The 7,188-nt window shown below is 47.7% G+C and overlaps 1 long non-coding RNA gene across 1 annotated transcript; it reads right to left on the bottom strand.

Annotated features, from left to right (window-relative positions):
- Positions 1–350: 350 nt before the first annotated feature.
- LOC113998997 lies at positions 351–1,657 on the bottom strand. Its single transcript, XR_005562378.1, has 2 exons — positions 1,559–1,657; positions 351–391 (listed from the first exon to the last, which is right to left on the bottom strand). It is a non-coding gene; the product is annotated as an uncharacterized LOC113998997 (long non-coding RNA).
- Positions 1,658–7,188: the final 5,531 nt, after the last annotated feature.

Raw genomic sequence — 7,188 nt, 5'->3', positions numbered from 1 at the left:
AACATGGCATGTGAGTGATCTTTGCCTGGATGTTGTTATTTCCTGAGGATAATGACCCTGTGTGTGAGAGCTGTGGCCACTCTGCTGCCTCCATCCAGGGACAAAGAGGGATCCATCCAGCGGGGATGGGAAAAGGCTTGTTGTGTCCTTGTGTTCTCCCTGGGAAGGAACACTCTGAGTCCCAGGGGGACAAGTCTCAGCCCCCTTACCCCATCATGGAAAAGAAGTTTGGCAAGGAGTGGGATCAGGAACAGCAGGACTGGGCCCTGCATCTTGGTTTGGCACTTTCATCCCAACAGCCTCCTGTCCGGGGATTTGGAGAATACTGCGGAGATGGGGAAAGGAAGGAATAGAGTTTCACCTCTTATTCTTTTATCATGGCAACAATGTGCTGTGGGAAAAAAAAAAATAAAAAAGAAGAAGAAGAAGAAGTTGTAAATGGTAGAATTAACAATAATATAACCCCCCATCCCTCCTCCCTCTCCCTCTGCCGTCCATTCAGGAGACCGACAATAAACAAGGTCATTTGATTCATTCAGCTCGGGGTGTAAACAAAGCCTCACAATAAAATCCCCCCCCTTTTTCTCCAAGAATAGATGTCCCTCCCTTTCGCCGGGTCCCCCCCTCCTCCGCCCCCGGCTTTGCTTCTCCTCTCCCATCATCCCTGGATCGACGGCCGCGGGAGTTCCAGCCCTGCTGCCACTTCCTCAGTCCCCATTCCCGGCTCCGTGAGGCCCCGCTTCCTACTCGGTGTGGGAACCTCGCCTTCCCCCGGGCAACATCTGCACGGATGGCCCCACTTTCTCATGCCGGGAGAAGCCCGGCCTCATCCCGGGCTCCTGATCCAGGAGGAGAGAGAAAGGAGGGGGGGGGGGGGAAATAATAATGAAACAAATCCGACCCAACAATAAAGGGATTTGCACCCCCCCTCCCTGGCCCGCAGGGAGCAGATCCCGAAGGTTTATGGTCAGCTTCATTTTTTCACAGGCTTTGCTGGAATCTGTGTGGAAAAATAAGTGTGTGTGTGTGTGTGTGTGTGTGTGTGTGTGTGTGTGTGCACTAACAGTGGGTGCAAGGAGATGTGTACTGAGATCAAGTCTAGGATGGCATCCAGAGGGATGTATGAACCTCTACCTGCGGTAGGGAAGGTGATAATACAATCATGGAATGGTTTGGATTGGAAAGAACCTTCGAAGGTCTAGTCCAACCCCCTGCCATGGGCAGGGACACCTTTCACTAGACCAGGTTTCTCAAAGTCCTGTCTAACCTGGCCTTGAATGTTTCCAGAGATGGGGCATCCACCACCTTTCCACCTAGGAAAGTTCTGAGACCATCTCCACCTCATATCTTACTTAAAGTAATTCCTAGAGAGGATTCAGTGGATGTCAAGCCAATGACCCACACATCTGGGGATGTATCCCCATTTGACATCTCCACCCTGCCGGTCTCCCCTGCCCCCTACACAAGCTCAGATGACACTTATTGGTCCTGCCTGTGGGTTGCTGCCCAAATATTGGGATATCTTGCATCACAGATGTTCACCAGAAGCTCCCCTTACCTTTGGGATTCCTTCCAGTGCCTTGCAATGGCTCCAGGGTCTGGTGGGATGCAGGAAGGGAGATCTCAGCGTGCACATGGAGGGGACCCCATCCAGGCTGTGCCTGGAGAAACTTGGGCTGGTGGAAGGTGTCCCTCCCTGCCCATGGCAGGGAGTTGGAACAAGATGACCTTTAAGGTCCCTTCCAACCCAACCCATTCCATGTCTCTGTGACTTCACGCTTTGGTCAAGACAGATGGATAGGAGGAACAACTCTCCTAACACACACAGTTTTGCTTCCTGTCTCCCAAGGACAAAGATTCACTGCTGAGTTTAAACACTGGGAAATCTGACTCAGCTTTTGCCTCTTGACTCCACGCTAAACTTTCACTACATGACTTCAAACAGCCCAAATCCTCAAATTCCTACTTGGAAGCACTGAAATAACAGTGGGGCAAAGCACCTTCACTCCTGTGCCTCAGTTTCCTACTTGCTTTTCTTCTCGGTGTTCAACTACTCACTTTACTTAAATTGCAGATTTTCAGCATCAGGGGTTGCCTCATGATATTTCCACATCACTCAGTACAAGAGAAAACAGCTCCACTTTTACAATTGATCTAATGCCACGATGGTGTCTTGAGTGCCATAATAATAAAAATAATAAAAAGGGATCAGTTATTCCTTCCTAGGGGAGGAAGGTTATTTTCAGAGATGCTCAAGCGATGGATAATAAATAATTCTAACACAAAGCCCATTTTTTGCAATGCACTATTTGCAACACCACAAATCTGGCTGTGTTTTAATTTTTTTCTTTTCTGATGAATCCCTCCCACAATTTCTTTTTGGGATTAGAAGTTAATTTTCTTGTATTTTCTGGAAGAGAATTTTCGAAATACAAACTGAGAGAGACTGAGCTGCAAGAGGGAAGAAAATTGTGGCCAAATCATCACTTGGTACTGCAAGAAATCCCAGACAATGGCAATCAACTTCTGCTTCAATTATGACCTGCAGAACATAAATAAGTCTTCTAGGCAAGGAAAATGCCTCTCTTCCTCCCTCTCCCACACACCTGCTCACAGATACTGTAAAAATGTCTCATTTCATCTGCTAAAGCTTTGGCAGGTGCACTGAGGTGTTCCCTGACAGGCGTCCTCCAGAAGAACATCCAGTTGAGGTCACCAGGCAGCCTGTAGCAGATTTTGTCTCCTCCTTCTGGGAGCAGGTCCATGATTGTGTGTTCACTGTTGTTCTGGTGAAGGGGGGATTGCTTGTCTGGCAGGAAAGTGGTGGAATCACCCCTGGAAATGCTGAGAGAACTTGTGGATGTGTCATTTGGGGACATGGATTAGTGATGGCCTTGGCAGTGCTGGGGGAATGGTTGGACTTGATGATCTTAGAGGGCTTTTCCAACTTAATAATTCTGGGATTCTGAGTTCATGCTACACAACATTTAAGTTTCAGAAGTCACGACTTTTTGGGAGTTCAACGTGACAAAGTTTCATGCTGTCAAACACCAAAAGACTCCTTGATTAGAAAAAGTCTCTCTGTACAGACTTTGCAACTTGTCTGGGGTGTGTATGCAGGAAAGCCAAGGCAATGGGACAATCCTGGGATACAGCACTGGGATTTTCCCAGTCTCCCTGTAGATATAGCAGTACCAAAATAATACCCCAGAGCTGGGAAATTATGAAAAGGACAAAACATAGAATACTTTAGGTTGGAAAAGACCTTTAAGATTTTTGAGTCCAACTATTCCCCCAGCACTGCCAAGGTTACCACTAAACCACATCCACATGGCTGTTAAATCCCTCCAGGGATGGAGACTCCACCACTGCCCAGGGCAGACTGTTCCATTGAGAAATTATTCCTAATATTCAACCTAAACCTCCCCTGGTGCAACTTGAAGCTGTTTCCTCTTGTCCCATTGCTTGTTCCTTGGGAGAAGAGACCAACCCCAACCTGGTTACAGCCTTTTTCAGGGAGCTGTGGAGAACATGCTGTATTTTTTCTCCAGTGGACTTCTTTGAACTGTACTAGGACAATTCCAGGTCTGATTTTCTGATTTGCAGCCCAGGTTTTCCATGGGCTTAGCACCTGCTCTTGGGGAACGATGTGGCCTCTCAACATGGTAATAAGAAGGAAGTTTCCTTTTTGAAGCTGCTTGAGGGGATGCATTTGAAGGGCAAAGGAAAACTTCGGCTCAATCCCTGGGAATTCTTCTCCAGCCAAGAAATCTGCATTGTTGGAAAGAGTCTCCCAGAGGAAGTGATTGAAATATGATTGTGTGAATCATATCTGTAACAAGGTTGGGCCGCAAGAAGCTTTGCTGAACCCTGGGAATAAGCTAAATGACCTAAAAAGACTTTGTTTTCCTTGCAGGAATGGCCTTTAGCAGCCCATGTGAAGCGAAGGCTGATGGTTTTGGAGGTCTACCAAGGCTGGGGTGTCCCCAACATTACCTGTCATCAACTGTGCTGCACAAGGTGCTCCAGTACAGCTGTGGGATGGATTGCCTGCTATTTAGGGAATCTGAGGTACCTCAAGTGATGACCCTTGTGGTGATAAAATCTGCATGGGGTGTGTTCTCGTGGTGTGGCTCGTGTGTGGGCTTTGCTGAGGCTCAGAGCAGCCGTGGTCAGGGATGGGCACCCTTGGGGCAGTGATGGGGCCACGGGGACAGGGGAGATGGGAGGGTGAGGATGGCAGGTAAGTTTGGGGCCCTGCTCTGGGGATGGTGGCTGGTGCAGGGGTGGAAAGGATGTTTGGAAGGCGATAAACAGTCTGGGGAGGGGGGTTTTGTGCAGGGGTGAGGAGGCCGGATGGAGCCATAGAAACAAAGAATCATGGAATCATAGAACTGTGGAATGGTTTGGGTTGAAATGCACATTGAAGGTCATCTAGTCCAACCCCCTGCCATGGGCAGGGACACCTTCCACTATCCCAGGTTGCTCCAAGCCCCGTCCAACCTGGCCTTGGACACTTCCAGGGCTGGGGCAGCCACAACTTCTCTGGGCAACCTGTGCCAGGGCCTCACCACCCTCTGAGTAAAGAATTTGTTTCTAACATCTAATCTAAATATTTTCTCATTTAGTTTAAAACCTTTCCCCCTTGTCCTTCCACTCCAGACCCTTGTGCAAAGTCCCTCTCCAACTCTCTTGGAGCCCCTTTAGGCACTGGAAGGGGCTCTGAGATCTCCCTGGAGCCTTCTTTTTTCCAGATGAACACCCCCAGCTCTCCCAGCCTATCTCCAGAGCAGAGGGGCTCCAGCCCTCCAAGCATCTCCGTGGCCTCTCCTGGACCTCCTCTAACAGGTTCACATCTTCCTTGTGCTGAGGACTCCAGAGCTGGATGCAGCACTCCAGGTGGGTCTCACAAGGTGACACAACATCTCTAGAAGGAATGGTATCCATGAACTCGGTTAGGATCTGGACTACATGTTTTGCTTACAGCAGAACAGGGGTTAATTCCAGACATACTTTCCATGACCCATCTTGCTCTGTACTATTTCTTCTACCTGTTTCCCCCATCAAGATGCTCAGGTCTCCCTGGAGCCTTCCTCCAGGCCGAACATCCCCAGTTCTCCCAGGCTGTATCCACAGCAGAGGTGCTCCAGCCCTCAGAGCATCTTTGTGGCTCTTCCCTGTGAACTTTCTCCATCAGGTCCACATCCTCCTCATCCCCATCCAGACAGATCTTCAACGTGTCAACCATCAACAGCTCCCAACTCCTTCACTGGGTCTTGTAACCCCACATTATTCCAGCCTTAGCCATGCACTACATGTCTCTCATCCTTTTTCTCAGATAGCCTCAACCTTCCTTAGAAGATCTCTCTGTCATCCACCCCTTGAAGTTCAGATTTATCATCCTTGCCTTCGGGGCCCTGCACGACGCTGCCCCTTTCCTGCTCATTCTTCCTCTTCCTTCCTCACATACAAGTGGTAAATGCCCTCCCTGAGCCCAGAGCTGCTGACAATGTCATTTCTGAGGGAAAGAGGAGACAAGTCTAGGAAACAACCACCAGCCTCTGCAGGCCTCTCATGTGCAATTTGGACAGTGGTGTTGGCTTGAGTAAGAGCTGAGCAAAAAAATATGTTTATTTGTCCCATTGTTCAGGAATTATTAAACACGCAACATGGAAGGGAACGAATCCCTGGGCAAATGCAGTCACTGACAGGTGTTCCATGCCATTGTTACCAGGGCTGGTATAAATCTGTGCCAGATTGGGAGTGTTAAATATAGGGAATTGGATGAGCTGTTAATGTTTGCCTTAGTTGGAGGGGGTTGAGACGGGCAGTAAGGATGTTTGGCAAGACAAAACAACTATGAAAAATAATAGGTATCTGTTAAAGTTACCTAATAAACAGTAGTTTGGATAGTTTGTGCAGTTTGTCATCGTGGAATGGTTTGGGTTGGAAGGGACCTTAAAGATCATCTCTTTCCAATCGCCCCTTCCTTCTGCCTGTTAAGGTAGAACAGGAAGATTTGTAATATATTTGGTAGTTTCCTCGTGTTTGTGTCAACTGTTTTGTAATTTCAGGAAAGGTGCACTCAGATTTTAAGCTCCTTTTTCTGTCTGTAAAAATAGATGAGTTTTAAGGTCCTTTCCAACCCAAACCTTTCTAGGATTCTGTGGTTCTATGAATTGTGGAGTTTGGCAGTGCTGTCTTTGGATGGGAAAGGGGCTTGGGAGGGAAGTGAGGCTGTGTTTGACAGGGAGAAATTGGCTTTTCCTGGTGTTATGCAGAGAGCTGGAAGGTCTTTTTGACCCTGTGGACAAAGCTGGCCTTAACATAGTGTGATTAAGGGACAATTTAATCCTCTGGCTAATGCTTTCCTAGACATCAATCAGAGCTTAATATCACCTGCTCTCTCCGCAGAGACGAGCCCAGCCTAGTGAGGCTGAGGAGCTGTGTTCCCCCAGTCACAGCTGGTGTGTTGCTGTGAGTGGGCAGGCATGGACATCTCATCAGGAAGGACGAGTGGCCTACTTCAAATGGAATTTTAGGGCCTTCAAGCCTTGGATGGTTGAGGAAACCCTCTGATCTGAGCTGTGTGGTACCACCTTTCTGTCAGGTCTGGAAGGGGACGCACCACAAAAGCTTGGAGAAGCTTTGCCATTGACCTTGTGAGACCATGAGCTTGACAGTGGCCAAGAAGATGAATTCACCTTCATTCAGATCAACTGAATGCTGTGTTTACAAAAAGCAAAAAAAAAAAAAAAGAAAAAAATTTGGCAGGCTGTGACTGTCCAAAGTCTGAATGAATAGAAACTCCAAAGGAAGCACCTGCTGCTAAAGGAAATCCAGGACAAGTTTTATTATCCTTTTTCACAGGTCTATTCAGGACTACATTAGGGGTTTCCTCTTTCCTTTTCTGGTACTTCACACTCATTCACAACAAAAACATATTGTGCTTATGAATTATATTCCAGAGAATATGGCTGGAGCTTATAAAGGCTCTGGCCAAAGAACTTTATTTTTAACCTTACTCCCCTGTGAATTAATTTCTCAAATGAAAGCTTTGCAATTGTTTGGGGTTATTTTTCTCTCTTTTCCTTGGACGGGGCACAAGGGCAAATCCTGCCTGCTCCGTGTTAACAAAAAATGCCTCTCAAGGAACGAGGAGCAAAGGAGGTGAGTGAGGCCCTGGAT

The sequence above is a fragment of the Pipra filicauda genome, unplaced genomic scaffold (genome assembly GCF_003945595.2).
Source record: "Pipra filicauda isolate LSUMZ 115617 unplaced genomic scaffold, ASM394559v2 scaffold132_size2486313_pilon, whole genome shotgun sequence".
NCBI classification, from domain to species: domain Eukaryota; kingdom Metazoa; phylum Chordata; class Aves; order Passeriformes; family Pipridae; genus Pipra; species Pipra filicauda.
Note: the sequence above shows the minus strand (reverse complement) of the source record. Positions and strands in the feature narration are given on the sequence as shown.